General features: G+C 35.4%; 1 long non-coding RNA gene across 1 annotated transcript; it reads left to right on the top strand.

Annotated features, from left to right (window-relative positions):
- The first annotated feature begins 16,544 nt into the window (after positions 1-16,544).
- On the top strand, positions 16,545-17,730 carry LOC127872930 (uncharacterized). The gene is made up of 2 exons (XR_008045834.1): positions 16,545-16,822; positions 17,535-17,730. It is a non-coding gene; the product is annotated as an uncharacterized LOC127872930 (long non-coding RNA).
- The last annotated feature ends 518 nt before the right edge of the window (positions 17,731-18,248 follow it).

The following is an 18,248-nucleotide window of genomic DNA, read 5'->3' as shown; positions in this document are numbered from 1 at the left end:
AGGACAAAGAACGTCATCATCAGGTACCTTTGATGAACTCTGAAACATACAACGTCTCGTCTAAGCGCTGGCAGATATAAAGTATGGTGCACATCTGATGTCTAGCAGAAACAACAATCAACACGGGATAAATCGCAGCTGGGTGATCAGGCCAACTTCATTATCCCCAGAGAGCTCTCAATTGCGCGCGCCTTCGATTATAAAATACGTACATCAGCTTTATGTGACAACCGTGCACTAAATTCGTCTACCAGGAATAGGTACTTGTATGACTTATTCGTCCATTTTTTTAGGTATTTATCATACTTTTGATACAGACGATGATAGGGGCTTCTAATAACTAAAAATATATTCTTATAATGAATGTCTGAAGACATCAATAAACGTACTGTTAATACAATTTTTCGCGTGCGTAGACATCAACAATATACTGTTAATTGGGATTTACAGTGGACTTTAAACTCTGTATCCATTATGGTAAATGGGTGCCTTTGTATCTCATAAGTCGATCAACATGTACTGCTTTAGCTGGTGCCATAGCTGATATTTTTACCATGTATACAGTTACTAGATCATCTACTTTTTCAGTGATAACGTATGGACCTTTTCATTGAGGGGACAGTTTACTGCATATACCAGGACGGCGTGTTGTATCATGCAACCATACTGGGTCACCGGCATTAAAAGGTCTAGCTTTTGCGTGTAAATCATAATGACGCTTGCGATACTTAATTTTGTCATTAAGTACTTTTCTTGCCAAATTGTGAATTATCGTGAGATTATCTTGAAGTTTTGTTACGTATGTTTCAGGTTGATCTGAGTCATCACACTGGGGTGGCAGACCTATACATGCTTGTAAAGGCAAGATTATGTCTCGACCGAAAACCATCTGATTCGGTGTTTGTCCAGTACTTGAGTAAATTGATGAACGGTACGCCATCATAATCTGGGGAAGAAAAGTATATCAAGACCTTTGATTTGATGAGCAGTACATGGTTAATATAGTTCAAAGTGTTCGATTAAATCGTTCAACCATTCCATTCGATTGTGGTTGTAGAGCTGTTGAAGTTGTGTGCTTAATGTGAAGCAGTGCACACATGTCATTGAATAAAGAAGAAGTGAAATTACTGCCTTGATCGGAGTGAATTCACAAAGGAACTGCAAATCTTGAAACATACGTGTCAACAAAAGCATTTGAAACTGTCTCTGCTGCTTGATTAGGTAATGCAACAGCCTCAGTCCACCGTGTAAAACAATCACAAATTACAAAAACATGAATTACCAGATTCTGATCTCGGGAGCGGCCCGTAAATATCCACGGCAACACGTTCGAGTGGAGCTAATACTGTCCAAGAGTAGACCTTGTTGGTTTGCTTGTTTTACGAGCTGCACATTTGGTACATTGAAGACAATATTTTTCAACAAACTCTTTCATACCTGGCCAATAGACAATCTGACGCACTTTTGCAAATGTTTTATCAGCACATAAATGTCCACCAAACGGTATATCATGGAAATAATGTACAACATTAGTGTAAATACTTTCTGGAACAATGATCTGGGTTTGCCGTTTATCGTCATTTTCATGCCATTTACGACAAAGGAGACCGTTTGATATTTTCAACCGATCCATCATGCGCCACAGTGTTTTGACGGTAGATGATTTGTCGCTGATTGCTTTCCATGGTGGATCCTCTGGTGATTGTTCTAAAAACTAGATAATAACTTTAAAATCTGGATCACAGAGTGGTTTTTCTCAAATGTGATCAGCTGACCAGTTTTGAATATTACCCATAGTTGACTTCAACAGAATATTAGATGAATCAGGAGGTTGCTTAACAACTCTACTTGGAATAGAGGATTGACCATTTAAAACATCAGATGCTGTCATCATTGTGAGGGGCGCTGCTACTTCTCCTTGTGGATCTTGTTGCAGATTTCCACTTCCCTGTTTATCACACTTTGAACAAGGGGAGCGTGACAATGCGTCTGCATTTCTGTGTGTGAGACCTGCACGATGAGTGACTGTCAAATCATATGTGCCCAGCTCTTCCAACCAGCGCGCAACTTGGCCAGTCGGATTCTTGAGATTTCGCATCCAGCTGACCGCAGCATTGTCTTTTCTCAAACGTATCGGCTGACCATAGAGATCACAGTGAAACGAATTTAGTTCTTGCACAACAGCCAAAAGTTCTTCGCGTGTAACGCAATATGAGCGTTCATGGTCATTAAGAGACTTGCTGTGATAAGCAATAACTACTTCCACATTATTTTGTAGTTGAGACAGAACTGCTCCAGTAGCAACATCACTAGCATCCGTATCAAGAATGAACTTTGCACCTGGTATTGACTAGCCAAGAATGGGAGAAGAAATAAGAGCAGATTTAAAAGTTTGAAATGCACTTTCGCGTTCAGTTGTCCACACAAATTTTACGGACTCAGAAACCTTATTTAAGGGTTTTGCAATTGCAGCAAATCCTTTTACAAAACGTCTGTAATAGGAACAGAGACCCAAGAAACTCTTGACTTCTTTTGCAGTACTGGGTGTTGGCCAGTCCTTGACAGCTGCGATCTTTGCAGGGTCAGTTTGGATACCATCTTCGGACACAATATGTCCTAAGAATTTAACTTCTTTTTAAAAGAATATACATTTTGATGGCTTAAGCTTCAAATTGGCTTGCTGAAGACGCTTGAAGATATTTTCTAACCCAATTAGCCCATCAGATATTGTAGAACATGGGAAATAATATCAACCATGTACAAGAGACATATTACCCATTGCAGACCTCTGAGTTCATTTTCAATCAACCTCTCAAATGTAGAAGGAGCATTAGAGAGACCAAAACTCATGACCGTGAACTGGTACAAGCCCATGGACGTTGCAAATGCAGTCTTCTCTTTGTCACTATCTTTCATGCTAACCTGCCAGTAGCCACTGTTTAGATCCATTGACGAGAAGAATTTAGCACCGCTAAGTGCGTCAATGCAGTCATCCACTCTTTGGAGAGGATATGCGTCTTTTACTGTAACGTCGTTGAGTCGCCTATAATCAATGCAAAACCGTCCTTTTTGGTTACTTACACTACTGGAGATGCCCAAGCACTGTTAGATGGCTCAATTTTGCCTCTGTGTAACATGTTAAATATCTCTTTCTTTTCAATGGCCCTTTTACCAAGTGGTAACCGACGAGGTGGTTGTCTGATGGGGGCTGCATTTCCTGTATTTATGGCGTGCTGTACTAAATTAGTACGACCTCTGCCTCAGGTGAAGAGGAGAACACACTGCTATATTTGCAAAGGACACTATTGAAAACAGCTTTTTCTGACTCATTCAAGTGAACAGTGCTACGTTCAAAAAGTTCTGTCAAATGTGAAGGAAGTGATTGACAGGGCTCTTGCCCTGTAACTCGTGCAATGCGTGGACCATCGCTGCACTCGTCAAACGACTCAGATGTACCTTACGCTGTCTTTGCATTTAGAGTAGCAGGCTTTGACCCAAAATTAATGACACTAACTTTTGCATCCGAATTTGAAACATCGATAATGCCACCAACAGCACAAAACCCATTTTTACTTATCAGATCGAAAGAGGGCTCAATAAAACCTGTTGGACCCAAATGTTCTGAGAACGGTATGTTTACCGGAATCCATGCAAATTTGTAAAGCAGTTCCACCCATCCACAAAGGAATTGTTTTACTCCCAACAGTTAGACATGAATGTCTATAGCTGATACTATCAACATTTTTGCTAAGAAAATCTTGGCCAATAATACAATCAGACTCAATATCACACACAATAAATTGAACAACAAATGAAATTAAACTCAACTTGATTGTCAACTGCACTCGGCCAAAAACGTTCATATTTTCGCCATTAACCGTGTGAAACGTTTGCTGCACTGGTTAAAACGAAATGTCATTTTCTTTCTGCAACTCAGAAAATTTTCTACTTGAAATCAACGACATTGTTGCGCCACAATCAATAAAAAAATTACAATCACTATTTAAAATTGTACCAGTAGCATAAAAACCGTTATCATGTTTACTAATATCTGCTCCAGAACGAACAGTATGAATTCCGACAACCGGACCATCATCACATTGAATGGGTCTTCCAAGCTATTTCGCTGACACTTGACCCTCAGCATCAGCTACAATTAGTACAAAATTGCGTTGATCATTGGCTGCAAACGTATTGTTAAAGTTTTTTAGACAATTTCGCCATAAATGCGACGGTGAATTGCATTCGAAACATCACGTTGTGACCTACTCGGCATTGAACGTTGATCAGGGGGACAATGGGAACATACTTTTTCAATATGTTCAATTCGGGCCTCGATCCGCTGAACAGCGGTCAAAACCTGTGATTCATACTGTGAAGCATCGTGAACATCCAAGGCGCGGCTGGGGTTGATTGTGGATTGCAAAGGATAGCCTCGTAGCGTTCTATGACGCTCACGGCGTCGTTAACTGTGTGACAGTTGTTATCAATGCAACGGCAGTGCATATCACCTGAAATTTGCTTGTATAGCTGATTTAGTGCTAATCGCTCAACTGCAATGCTATCAAGATCAGCATACGCTTTTTGTGCAAGCTGTCTGATATCATCGGCTAAAGAAGCAATGAATTCGCCACGCATTCGCCGTCGGTTCTCAAATTTGGATAACCACAAGTTTTGATGTTTACTGCTACCAAATCGCTGGGAGAGCCTGGACGTCAGTGTTTCATAGTCACGACGTTCCGATTCTGATAAGCTCATGTAGTAGTTACGAGCTGCACCGCGGAGACTGCTTGCTAATACTAGGACCTTCGTTCTATAATCCCAGTACGAGAGTTCAGCACAATCCTCAAAATGGGACATGTACTGCTCAAAGCACTTGGTACCATCATAACTGTCGGGTTTCATTAGAGAATGTTGTATTGGTACATTATACGTCGAGGGGTCGGGACAATCGCCATGGTTACTGCTTACTGGAATAGAACTTCTAAATGGATTGTTGTTTGTCTTATTTTTACGCATTTCAGTGGTAGGCTGGGTATTTTCAGGATCTTCTGTTATGGTATGCTCATGATTTATTTTATCAACAGTATTTAGTGAATAGTGGTCACTTAAAAACGCTTCGTCTATCAAACGATATTTCTGGATCTGGCGATGCCATAATTAAAAGATGGAGTCTGCCAATATTATTTCAGGATAGTTGTATTAAATTCTAAAATCTTACTTAGATCTATCTTATTAAAACAATAAGTAAATCCGTCTGTTATTTCATTTCTTTTTCTAGGCGTGTGTTTCGATCACTCGGCTGTTTATGTAAATACAATTTGGCGCACTTCTGACGCAAATTGTAGTATACCCCACCCTTAGGTATGGGCAATGTTAACCTTCTTCATTGTCTTCCAAGTGCCCATGTCAGGATGGCACTTTCAATAATGTGAAGAACACAGTTTCACGGTTTCAAACTATTGTTTTAATAGATATTTAAATTATTTCATATGCATCCGTTCTCATATAAACAAAACATCATTGAACAGTATTACAAGTTTCATAATGCCGATAAATTCTCATCCTAAATTAAAGCTCTCTGGATTTGCTAACGAAGCGCAAAATAATCGGACAAAATAACGCTTACCATCTTTGGAATGGTGAATGACGCCATACGAAGTTATAGTACTCTAATTTTAAATGAAGGGATAAATAGATTTTACTGGAACTTTCAAAAAGTGATCTGAACTGATCTTGACAGATAGATGCCAAAAGTTGTTTATCGGCGCTATTTATACCTGTCGCTAAGCACTTATGATTTAGGATTCTTTGTGATTCTGTGCATTAACCAATGAACATGTCTTTGGAATTTGGCTAAGCCAATCATAACGACTTAGGATTGCGACAACCAATCAAATGCATTTAGGAATCCTAAATCCTAAACAAAGTTCTCTTGCGGCAAAACATTCAATAATAATATTATATTTTAACTAACAAAATAACATTTTAGGAGTAAATATAGATGAGCAAAAGATTCTACATCTAACAATAAACAAATATACTTCTCTCTGACCTAAACAAAAATGCAGTTATGACAGAGAAGAAATACTACGGTACAATATATCCGAAATATTTCAACAGCTGAAAAGTACTTTTTAGGAATGGCGAATTTTACACAAATAACAATATATATGAGCATTTAATGACTATAAAATAGTGTCTTAAAGTAACTTATAGTCGTATTATTATAATTATACAATGTTAAGTCACTTAGAAATGAATATAACTAATAGAATCATTGCAAGATGACGGTTGGACTAGCGTCCTTGAAGTTTGGACATTGACAGTAAGTTTTGGAGTTCAAGTTCTGTTTATAATCATAAGACAAAACATATTTAAATGATAACTCTATCAGTTAATATAATAATTAAAGACTTCAACCATAATATTGTGTATGGGATAGTGTAATGGTTGAGTAAATGATAATTTAAACAATAACAGTTTGTTTACATTATGGAATAACAGACAATAAACAAGTTAATGAATACTCCAGGGCCTTACAATATATATATAGCTTTTCATAAATAATACGTGTTTAATTATAACTAATATTGCAGTTAAACAAGGCAAACTTCTTATTCATATTTTTTTCTAGCTATTATCATTATTTTAGACTAAAAGACTATTATTTTAGACTAGTAAAATAATTAAAGTTTTGTCAGTAAATACATTTAATAACTTAATAGGAAACAGAGTGACCAAGCCCATAAGCCATCCGATTTCAATTGAAAAATATAATTCTTAAACTCAAACCGCTAAAAAAAAATTATCCCAAGAGAGCCGGAGCATAGAGGATCATCACCTGTCTGTTAGTGACCGGATGCAACGCCCCGTCCAGGGCTTGAACGTCAACATGTAACAATCTACTCCAGAAGATATCTAACTGACGGTTGCCAGGATTATCAAAGCAACAGACATCCGGTAAGACGAAAATGACGTCAGCAACTTTGTAGGCCGCACAGAAGCCGGCAGTGGCGGGCACGCTTTCAGTGACAGGAACTCATTAATTTAGATGACATTACATACGGGAGCTAGACATAATAACTACCCGAAACATTGGGGATTAAGAGTTTTATGTGTCACCATTTTTTCAACTGGAAACTTCTAAAAGAAGGTGTGTAAGTAGTAAATAATCGGTACAATATGCATTTCTTGCATTCACCTACTACGAGTATATCTGATTACATGTTATTGTTGGATAATAAGGTCTGAGGCTTCAAAATATGGTGACCCAGAGTGTGGCTCAGCCTTTGCCTTACTGGCACGACTCACAAAGTTTGTACGACTTGTGGATACAAACTGCAATTATTAACTGTTTAGTTTCATGGAAAGATTGTAACTATTCGTAAACAAATTGTGGCTTCATCATGCGGTTGCTAAGACTACGTTACCAATCAGGGTGGGTAGGGCGCAGTCTCTCAGTTCCATAGCCACGCCCATCAGTTTCTCTTCTCTATCAATCGCTCGTGTCACTCAATACCAAGTGAACACCATACACAAAAAATGTGGTAACGTGAAATTAAATATTTCGTCAGTTATCCCGATATTAATTATAAACCGTAAAACGACCTCGGGTCATTTAATTAACATGTAGCATTCTCAGAAATCTAAATACTAATTTATGCCTCATTTATTTTCTTCGTAATATTACTTTCAAATAAATAAGTGCCGATGGATTCGTCGATTCCTGGAACTTTCTATTTTATATTCGTAACAGGGTTTTTGACACAATGTGAAATTAATAACTAATATATGAAACTAGTACTTATGTAAATGATATGAAGGAGAGAATAATTGCATAACTTTATACAAGTAGTTTGAATACAATAACTATTTCCATTCGTAAAATTCAGTCATCTACTTAGCACTTTATTGGCTAAATATATCCATTCAAAACTTAACGCCATAAAAAAAAACTCAAAACAAGTCGCGTTAATATTTATCAAAAAGAGGTTGAAAAGCAAAATATACCTGATGTTGAAACACGTCTCCGGCTGCCAACAGCAACTGATGAGCAGGTACCAGATCTCAGCACGCGCATCTACACGGCTCTCAGTAGGGGCGTACATGGGAGGGGTGGGTAGGAAACAATCCTGAAGAAACGACATATGTCCCATGTAGTCAATCATGTCGTTGGAAAAATCAAATTTATAGCGCTCGTGATTTTGTGGTATTTAGAACTAAAAACTCGCATTAAATACCGTTTCAAATACATAATACATGTACATTATTTTATTTACTAATACTTGTTTAATCCGTTCTTTTTGACACCATGCTGATTGTGTGCCAGACATGACCTCACCTCAAACCACCAGTGATTTCGTAGTTGCGGTATTTATAAGCAAAGCGGTTTTTATGGTTCGTGTTAGTATTGAACTGCTGGCAATCTTAAAACAGTTAATGAATTGTGATCGAATGTCTGCGAATTATCGCGTGTTAAACATTGCAAAATTCATGTCTTACTGTGTCATATGTATGAAAAAGTACTACAAACAGCGTACCCGTTCAACTTCAATTGCTTTCAATTGTTTGTGTTGAGTCAATGTAACTTGTTAGGGTCAGGAAGCGAACTATAGAGATAGTATATCCGTTTCCACCAGTTATTTCCCTTGTCACGTATATGAATAACGTAAACCAAGTTTAAGACGTGGGTTTGATTTTATAGATAAAACATTTTAGATCTACTGGAGAGGTTGATAAAAGGCACAAATCAAATCAATCATGTGCTAAGAAAGTTTTAAGATATAATTTCACAATTTACAGAAAAAAAAAAAACCACGATACACATGCACAACAGAATTGAGTCATGGGGCCAGTGCAGTGATGATTAGTTAACTTGTATTTAGGCTAAATATGATAGATTTTTCATTATATGAATTATTACGAAATTTTCTCCATGACATGCAATTAGCTTTAGTTTTCATCTGTATTATAAGCTTTAGTGTTTTGTCGAAATGTAATGTTTTTTACAACTTGGTGAATAATTGTGTACATTTTAATTGATGGGAATTGAATTAATGTTGAATGCTCGCATTCCCTTCAATTATAAAATGTGCGCATTTCTAGTGAGCATTGAATTCTTCCGCTGCATTATTATCTGAACTCAATAAATCAAGGTCAAATGAGATATAAAAACAAACGATCTTAAATCATATCGCCCCCTTGGTGCTAAAAGGTACCAAGGGAGCGATATAGACTGTGAACACACTTAGCGCTGATAAACTACTCTCAAATAACGCGGAAAGAAGTCATTGGCATAATCATGGCATCGTGAAATAAATTATAATTTAATTTTTAATAAATACAAATTATCGTATTTCTTGGATAATTTTCCGATAATCGTTCTTAAACGGACATTCACCAACGTTTTGATAACGTTTAATGCTTTCAGATCAGAAATCCAAATCATCGCTGTTTTCTTCTGCATTGATTGAACAACATTTAAGCAATAATTGGCAATTTGTTTTTTATTGAATAAACAATAATAGATTTTGCGTTCTGAATGGAACCAACATTGTGTATGTGTGTCGGCGGTGGGGATGGGGTAGGGCGGTGGAAGTAGCGTTCATTATAAATAAAACAACAAAAGAACGAACAATACGTTCATTCTATAAATAAAGGACCGATAATTGTTCCCTGTGATTTTAGAATCTTATGAATACTTATCCCAGAATTTGTATTTGCGCAATGTAAAGGAAAAAACACATGTTCTTGGCTTTTGCCCTCAGAACACGCGTTTGATGAGTCGCACCGGAAACCTCTGGAACAGTTCAAATCCAGTTCCAATCCAAAAGTTTATAATTATTATTTGTGTGTTTAATCATTCGCTTCATCTTATACACATTTCCTTGTTTGACTTCCTCAATGTTAGCTTTGTGAGTATAATTTAAACCACACAAGTCTGATTCGAGGGTCTGATTTGCGGACAATCAAACCGTATACCGGATTCATCACAAACTAATACATCAAACGTGGGTCTTTATTCTATCAGATCCATGTATTACAAGATAAACTGGGCCATTCTAAACCGCAGCATTTGAAATATCTTTTTTAAGTTTTTGTCACTGACATTTGTCGGTTCTGTAAATTGATAATTAAATCATAACGTTAGATCATTAAACTTATTTTTCAGACTATATGTTAAGAATAATTATTCAATAAAGCCTTTAAATAAAGATGTAGTGGTAACCCGAGTTATATATAATAATGATAAATAAAATTTGATGTTGAAGTCGACAATATGGTATGGCGGTATTTATATGAATATCAATAAGCAATGGTAGTGTACAAGTGCATATTTTTACTTAAGTTAGCAGACAGTTCTTAACCGAAATTAATTTATAACTTCGGAATGTATGATAAAACGATAGTGTTAGTAACATGTACATGTATGTATATTTGATAATATTTTGATATTAACGTGTGATTCACATTTATCTTCCTTAAGCGTATATATCCAGCAAACCTAGCAGAAGTCCGCATGTTGCATGCTACCAGTAATCTTTAACGAAAGAAACACAGGAATTCATTTTTAGTTGTTCGCTTGCGGACACCTAAGGTTAGTGGTATGTGTTGCAGGTCGGTCTGCTCTTAACTACGTTAGGAACGATATCTGCCTGTTTATACTTCACCACTGGTACACTGCAGACAGTGAGTGTGTGTATGTAATCAATAGTGTTTAACAGCTTGTGCGACGACATTGGCCAGTTTGTCATTGAAATCTGTTTATATTGGCTGCTTTCAGGGAAAAAGGGGCTTAATGCATGTCAAATAAGTGGCCCAGATTAGCATGTGCACACTGATAAGCATGTGCAATGCGCACAAGCTAATCAAGGAAGACACTTTCTGATGTTATGGTGTTTTTCGTGTAAAGAGAGTCTCTGGTACTGGGATGACAATTAATGCATATGCATTAAGCCCTGTTTTCCCAAAATGAAACTTAAATTATCTTTTTTATTAATGAATTGAAAAAAGATAATAACTTCAAAGTAACCTCGCTGACAAGGCAAAGAAACAAAATCACTTTTAAATCAAATAAACAGCCAATTCTAAATTTTCACCTTGAGGCATTTTTTAGTAAACATCTAAAAGGGACCTTTTCACAGTTTATCATTTAATGCTTAATATTGATAAATGTAATCATTGGATCTTAAAAGCTCCTTTAAGTAAACATTGGATCTTAAAAGCTCCATGAAATAAAACAAGAATAAAATTAAAGAAACAAAAATAGTTACCCTCAACTGGGCTCGAACCACTGACCCTGGAACAAAAGTCTATCGTTTAGACCACACGCCGATCCTTTCTCATACATTTAGAGATCTATTTTATACTTTATACATGTATAACTAATCATCGTAGTTTGAAAAAATATAACGACAACACAAAACTCTCCAAATTATTAAATCGTTTAATTTTGTCAATTTGCCAAAACGTGAAATGGTCCATATAATGTCTTCAGACTTGCAAATTGAATGAGTTCAATACACTGTCAGATCTTACATCATGAATAACTTACAGGTTTAGTAGTTGCCTGTTAACCTGGAGCCAGTAGATTTAAGCCCAGGAAACTCAATTTCAAAAGTTGATTACAGTTGGGTTAAAAAGCAGGGCAACTAGCTTTTTCAAAGCTTGAACAACTCAATCCAATTAAACATAGAATACAAATTGGCGACTGTGGATCGATTAGGCCTAGAAAATGATTCAATTCCGGGTCACAACAAGACATGGTGCATTAAAAGTCTGTCATGTCGGCAAAATTGTTGCTCAATAATTTAAAGATGTCTTCAGACTTGCAAATTGAATGAGATCAATACACTGTCAGATCTTACATCATGAATAACTTACAGGTTTAGTAGTTGCCTGTTAGCCTGGAGCCAGTAGATTTAAGCCCAGGAAACTCAATTTCAAAAGTTGGGTACAGTTGGGTTAAAAAGCAGGGCAACTAGCTTTTTCAAAGCTTGAACAACTCAATCCAATTAAACATGGAATACAAATTGGCGACTGTGGATCGATTAGGCCTAGAAAATGATTCAATTCCGGGTCACAACAAGACATGGTGCATTAAAAGTCTGTCATGTCGGCAAAATTGTTGCTCAATAATTTAAAGAAAATAGATAAAGTATTAGATACATATAACACAACATGTACATGATTCTAGGCTTGTTATTCTTAAGAAAGGCAACCAAAATTCTAAAGATGGTAGCCAGTGCAGATACCAATTGCGAAAAAAAGAGACATGTTGTTGTTATTTTGTCTAAGTTATCTTTATAACATATTAGAGGAAGCTCATACTTAACATTTATGTGGCGATTTGTCTTGAAACAACGGTGATGTTGGACAAATCCCTTCCAAAGATACACCATGCTAAATTACATCAAGACTTTTAACTGTCTTTTTGCTAAGTCGATTGTGATAACTTTCAACACTGTACATTGCCTAAACACATAATTTTCAGAGTTCTATTTGATGCATGTTAGAATGTACATGCTCTTTCGGTTTAAAATGCCTTTTTATAAATTGAAACAACTTGCGTGTTTTCTACCAAGAAGTATCTTCTATAACGCCTGATTACTTATTGAAAGGTCGAAATTGTATCTGGGAAATTACAATTTATATATTTTAACGCCGTATTTTACCTTATAATCAAAACACGTTCTCTCAAAAGAACTTCTAAGTTCTAACGCAATAATGACATAATTGTTAAATTCTTTATCAACGGATTTCTTCCGTATCGATAATGACTTCGATAATTATCATTAAATGATCAATACCTTTCTAAAAAGTGCTAAACACAGTGTAAAAATATATTTTACAGTGGAAATCATTAAACAGTTAATCTTAATCGCACACGCACCAAATAAGTATCCATTTTAGGTTTCTCAATATCATGTTTGTGATTTCATTGCTGTGATTAAAGATTGACGCGTTAATCTCATTCAGAACCCATAATATAAACTGTATCGTCCATTCTTGAAAACGCTCTATTAATATTCCCTTATGCTACAAAGAGTTGAATGTCGGGTCTTAAAAGCGATGCTCAATTCGGTAACAAAATATTACGGGTATATAATATTTATATAAAATAACTTCTCCTCCCATAAGCGAAAAAAACGTATTACATACTAGTCTCCGCACTTCAGTGCGACGCCAAAGAGGCAATTTTGATGGCAGAGCAAACGTTCGTTATATGTTAGGTGTCATGTGATACATGTATATTACACGTGTTAGACGTGCGGTACGCGTTTGTGTTCAGCTACATGATTTTATTATACAATGCGTTGAAAACATAGAACAATATGACATATATAATGAAGACAATATCAATGTGGTAGCAATAAGTATAGACTTTATTAGTTTGCAGCAAGCACTTAAGTAACTTTTATGCAGCGTTAGGCTGCGTCAGTGATGAAAAAGGAGACCTATTCTAAAAGTTAGAAACACGAACCAGGAGTGTAATGTATTTTTTACGATATGTTGAAGTTACAACAATTGACGATTATATCTTTAAGTTAAAACACACATGCTACATTGAAACTGAACAACCCACTTGAATTCATTTGATATTAAAACATCATTTCGCACATGTTTTCGTTAACAAAATGCAATAACATTTTAACAATCTAAAAATGTATGAATGCTTGCTTTTCATGGCAGTGTTGCTTTTTCCCCCGATCGTTTCTTTCAACGTCAATATGACGCGTTTAGACAAAATAGACACAATGTTGACATTAAGTTTCATACACACAGCACTCTAGGATCATTCCACAGAGTAGCCAGGACATAATGCACTTCCCCGTTGCCTTATCGTACAAACCAGATGGCGCGCAGCCTTACAAATTACGAATATAACAAAAACTAAACACCTGCATACTAGTACATAATTGATTTGAAAAGCATTTGTTCTTCAGAAAGAAATGCGTAAGTTCAGCTGTAATACGAAATTTATCGAAGGTAATTACGGTAACTTTATAACTTTATACGGGCTATATGCATGTATAACACTATATTTAATCCTTTATATAGTTAATTACATATAGCTTTATTTTTTTCTGCTTATTGTCTTGCTACACGTTAATGCTGATTTTTTTGAATAATAGAAAACGTTAATTGGAATGCGAAAAAAATGTTACACACGTTTCAACTTTACCAAAAAGTCTGTGGAGTAGTAGAGGAATGCGGCCAAAGAAAGGCTTGGGATCAAGACCTCCTGGCTTGCGTCATATCATCAACTTGCACCGCCTCCTCTGGCATATGCGCCAGTGCAAAGGACGGCGTCACATTATCATCACGGTGAAATGCACTGCCAACCACAGAGACCTTTCGCGACCACATAGTATCATCTTCAACAGCAACTGTGGCCTCACTCCATCCATTCTCATCACCGAAGAAGCCAACGAATCTATTTCCAAGTCTGTACCGTTACCCGATCGATTAACTTCGAGACCGTAGTATCTGTAATCCTAACATATTCAAATGATAAAGATATTGTCCTACGATTCAACAAGGGGTTGCTGGTTGGCCATTGGGCTCTGATGTGTCCGTTAAGTTTGGTATCCCAGGGATTATTCGCGGGACGGACTGCCCTCTTCACGTCGGCAATGCCGGTTCGGTAAACGGCGATTGGTTCATTCGAGAGATGGAAGATTTGTCAATTTACATGTGTGACATTTAAAGCAACACGAGCATTTATGATTGCCAATTTTGTAAGCATATTAGATTTTTCTAAAGTATGACCAAGTATACATTTTAAGTCTGCATTGGACATGGAAATATATACGTGTTGGACAATCGTACAATTATATGAACTTCCATCAAATATGCGATATGTGCATGCTTATAATTTGGTGTATTTTCCTTTAGTTATGAAAGGATAAAGTGTATGGTCAATTACGATTCCATTTTTTTGTAAAGTTATTGCCGGTATACTTTAAATTTACTTATTTATGATTTTACATTTATCTTTGTATTTTATTTACACACAATAGCACTTGTTGTTTAATATTCTTTTGAAAATACTCTTTCTATGACCTGAACTCCTCTTTAACATTTAATAGGTTCTTACAGACGTAAAAATTCATTATAAAAAGAACCGTTTTTCGTTCACGTAAAATAAACACATTTTATACAGACTTGTATATTGTGGAATACTTACCTATGCTAAATGGCGTGTACATGGTCACCATCTTCTTAATGTAAATACATTTGTGTACAGCATCTGTTGCCAACCAGCACATAAACACGTCTACGTATGTAGTCTACATTTTTATTAAAAAATGAATGTACTATAACTTACGTATTTACGATACAATACCATTAATATATTTTATCGACAACAACATTTACTACATAAACAATTTATTTAAAACAAACGATTTCATTAAGCGACACAATCCTTATTTATGCATCAAAGCTGATAACAAAGTCGCTTATATAAAATGTGTTAAAACGGCGTCTTGAAATATAATATGAAATAGCACGTTGCAGGGCAATCGTTCGGATGCAACGGTGTTCAGTTAACCAATCTTTTTGAAGGAGAACTTCACACGTAGCGAAATGATCGCGCTGCATCTTATGACGCCGAGAATGCGGAAAAAATATAAAGGGAAAAAACATACCCCAGGTTTGGTGTGTATTTTTAAATAACATATCCAACATACATCGTGTAATATTGTGATTTGGAATCTAACATATCCAACATACATCGTGTAATATTGTGATTTGGAAACATATCCAACATACATCGTGTAATATTGTGATTTGGAAACATATCCAACAAACATCGTGTAATATTGTGACTTGGAATCTAACATATCCAACATACATCGTGTTATATTGTGATTTGGAATCTAACATATCCAACAAACATCGTGCAATATTGTGATTTGGAAACATATCCAACATACATCGTGTAATATTGTGATTTGGAATCTAACATATCCAACATACATCGTGTAATATTGTGATTTGGAAACATATCCAACATACATCGTGCAATATTGTGATTTGGAATCTAACATATCCAACATACATCGTGTAATATTGTGATTTGGAATCTAAAGGCTGTGTAGGTTTAGCACATTTAAGTGATGATTTGTTTTTGTTTCCGTGATCCAAATTTTTAAACTGTTCGCGTTGTTGAAACTGCTGAAGATGGGAGATTTAGTCCTAATAATAATTTCACTTGAAAATAATTAATTAATGAAAACTTTCACCCGCTTCGTCCACGTAAAAACTAGAAACTTATAGTGCACGGCGTTTTTTCTGTATTGTATTAAATCCATATGACGTCATGCACAGATTAAATGATACAAACTACTCAATCGTGATACATCGGCTATCTCGGATTCCTCCGTAAGATAGGCCTCGTGGCTAACGGTCGCCATATTGCCTTGTATTACTACTTTACTACCCAAAAGGTTGTCAGTCTATTGTTATGAGGCTGTATACATGCGCGTTGAACTAGCGCCAAACTTTTTACCGAAACTTTGATATTAAGAGCACTTTTAACGTTCATTTGTGTTGCATTTTGACCTATTATCCAAGTGATTTACTTTTCCATTATTATTTAATCACCCTATCATCCAATTTTTAAGATGAAAGTACGGTGTTTACAAAACCAACCAAACCGAAAGTGAAACTGGATGCATTACGTTTCGCGATGTAAACATTAAATATTTGTTCAGTTTGAGGAAGCGAATCGATAATAGACGTTGGAATATGTATGCAATACAGACTATCATTGCCGATTGTAGTACTGGCTAAAAAATACCTTTTATGACAGGTCATGTATAGAACGTTAATCAAATAGTGACCATAAATCACTACAAATGTCTGGGTTGTTCATTAATAAAATTAATGCACGTTTCTGATCTAATTGCCTGTATCTAGTTGTAATTAACATGATATTGATAAAATTAAAACGTTTTTTTCATAAATTAACATTACATGTTTTATTTTTATCATTTAGGGAATATATAATTGTATCATTATCATCATTAAATATTCTGAAAATGATCTAAATTATCATGATTACTTTAAAGTAAAATTTTTAAATTTTACTCATTGTTTTTAATGAATTTGCACATTTGCTTGATTCAAAATAAAATGTATTAATAAGGGTTTCAGTTGTTAGTTTTAACCCATTTTTAGTTCGATTAAATTTAAAGTACTAACTACGTACATGTATGTGAAATGCTCTTGAGTTCGTTTCCTGGGCCTAGAACCAGTACTTGGGTGTCTCTTGGAGATTTCTTAAGAATGCTCCCACACTGGGGATCAAACCAGTGACCTCCAGATCATTAGGTGGACACCACATCCATTACACATCAGCGACCTTTAATTAGTGAATTACTTTAGTATTGCAGCATTATATAATGTAATGTTGCTACATATTTTTGGAAAATGATTAATGTGCAGTACTAAATAAATCTAAATGCATACAATTTTAATTGTGTATATTGTGTGATTATTAGTTACAAATTCCCTTTTTACAGGTATACTGGATTATGAAAGACTGATAAACATAAAATTGACAACTCATCTCCCCAACGATACTTTGTGTGGCTCATTCTCGGAACAAACCCATAGTCAGTGAGAAAACTACAGTGTAAAAAGACCACTTGATTGTGACAATTATGGCTGACCAAGCAAATGTTATCATTTAAAATAAAGAAAACTTCCAGTTCAATATACATTTTATACCAATTATGACATTGGCCAACACAGAAAATAATTATAAGGTTGATTTTCTCAAAATTGACTGTTACAATTGGATACTGTTTTAAGCTTCACTCTACTTTGTCTGAATATAAAAGTCCTAAATGATGTAATAGAAACATACATATTTAATTTTTAGTTTTACAAGGATATATATATATATACATATATTATAATATCTTTTTATCGATGGTCAATCAATTTAAGTTTAACTAATATATGCATACACATTTCATACACGTGTATGCTTTGATTTTTTTTCTATTGAAGCCAAATTTGTATCCTATTAGATAGATAGATAATATCACAGCAGTATTCCTAGTTTGTCTGCAAGTACTGCAGAAATCATGGATTATTATTTTACTGAGTCAGCCTTAATCTATATATTATAATTGTTAAAACAGATTAAGATGTGCATTATACAATTGAGGATGCATCAAGATTAAAAAATGGTACATGTATAAATTAATAAAGAATCAATAACAATCAGA

Source organism: Dreissena polymorpha, chromosome 3 (genome assembly GCF_020536995.1).
Source record: "Dreissena polymorpha isolate Duluth1 chromosome 3, UMN_Dpol_1.0, whole genome shotgun sequence".
Lineage (NCBI taxonomy): Eukaryota > Metazoa > Mollusca > Bivalvia > Myida > Dreissenidae > Dreissena > Dreissena polymorpha.
Note: the sequence above shows the minus strand (reverse complement) of the source record. Positions and strands in the feature narration are given on the sequence as shown.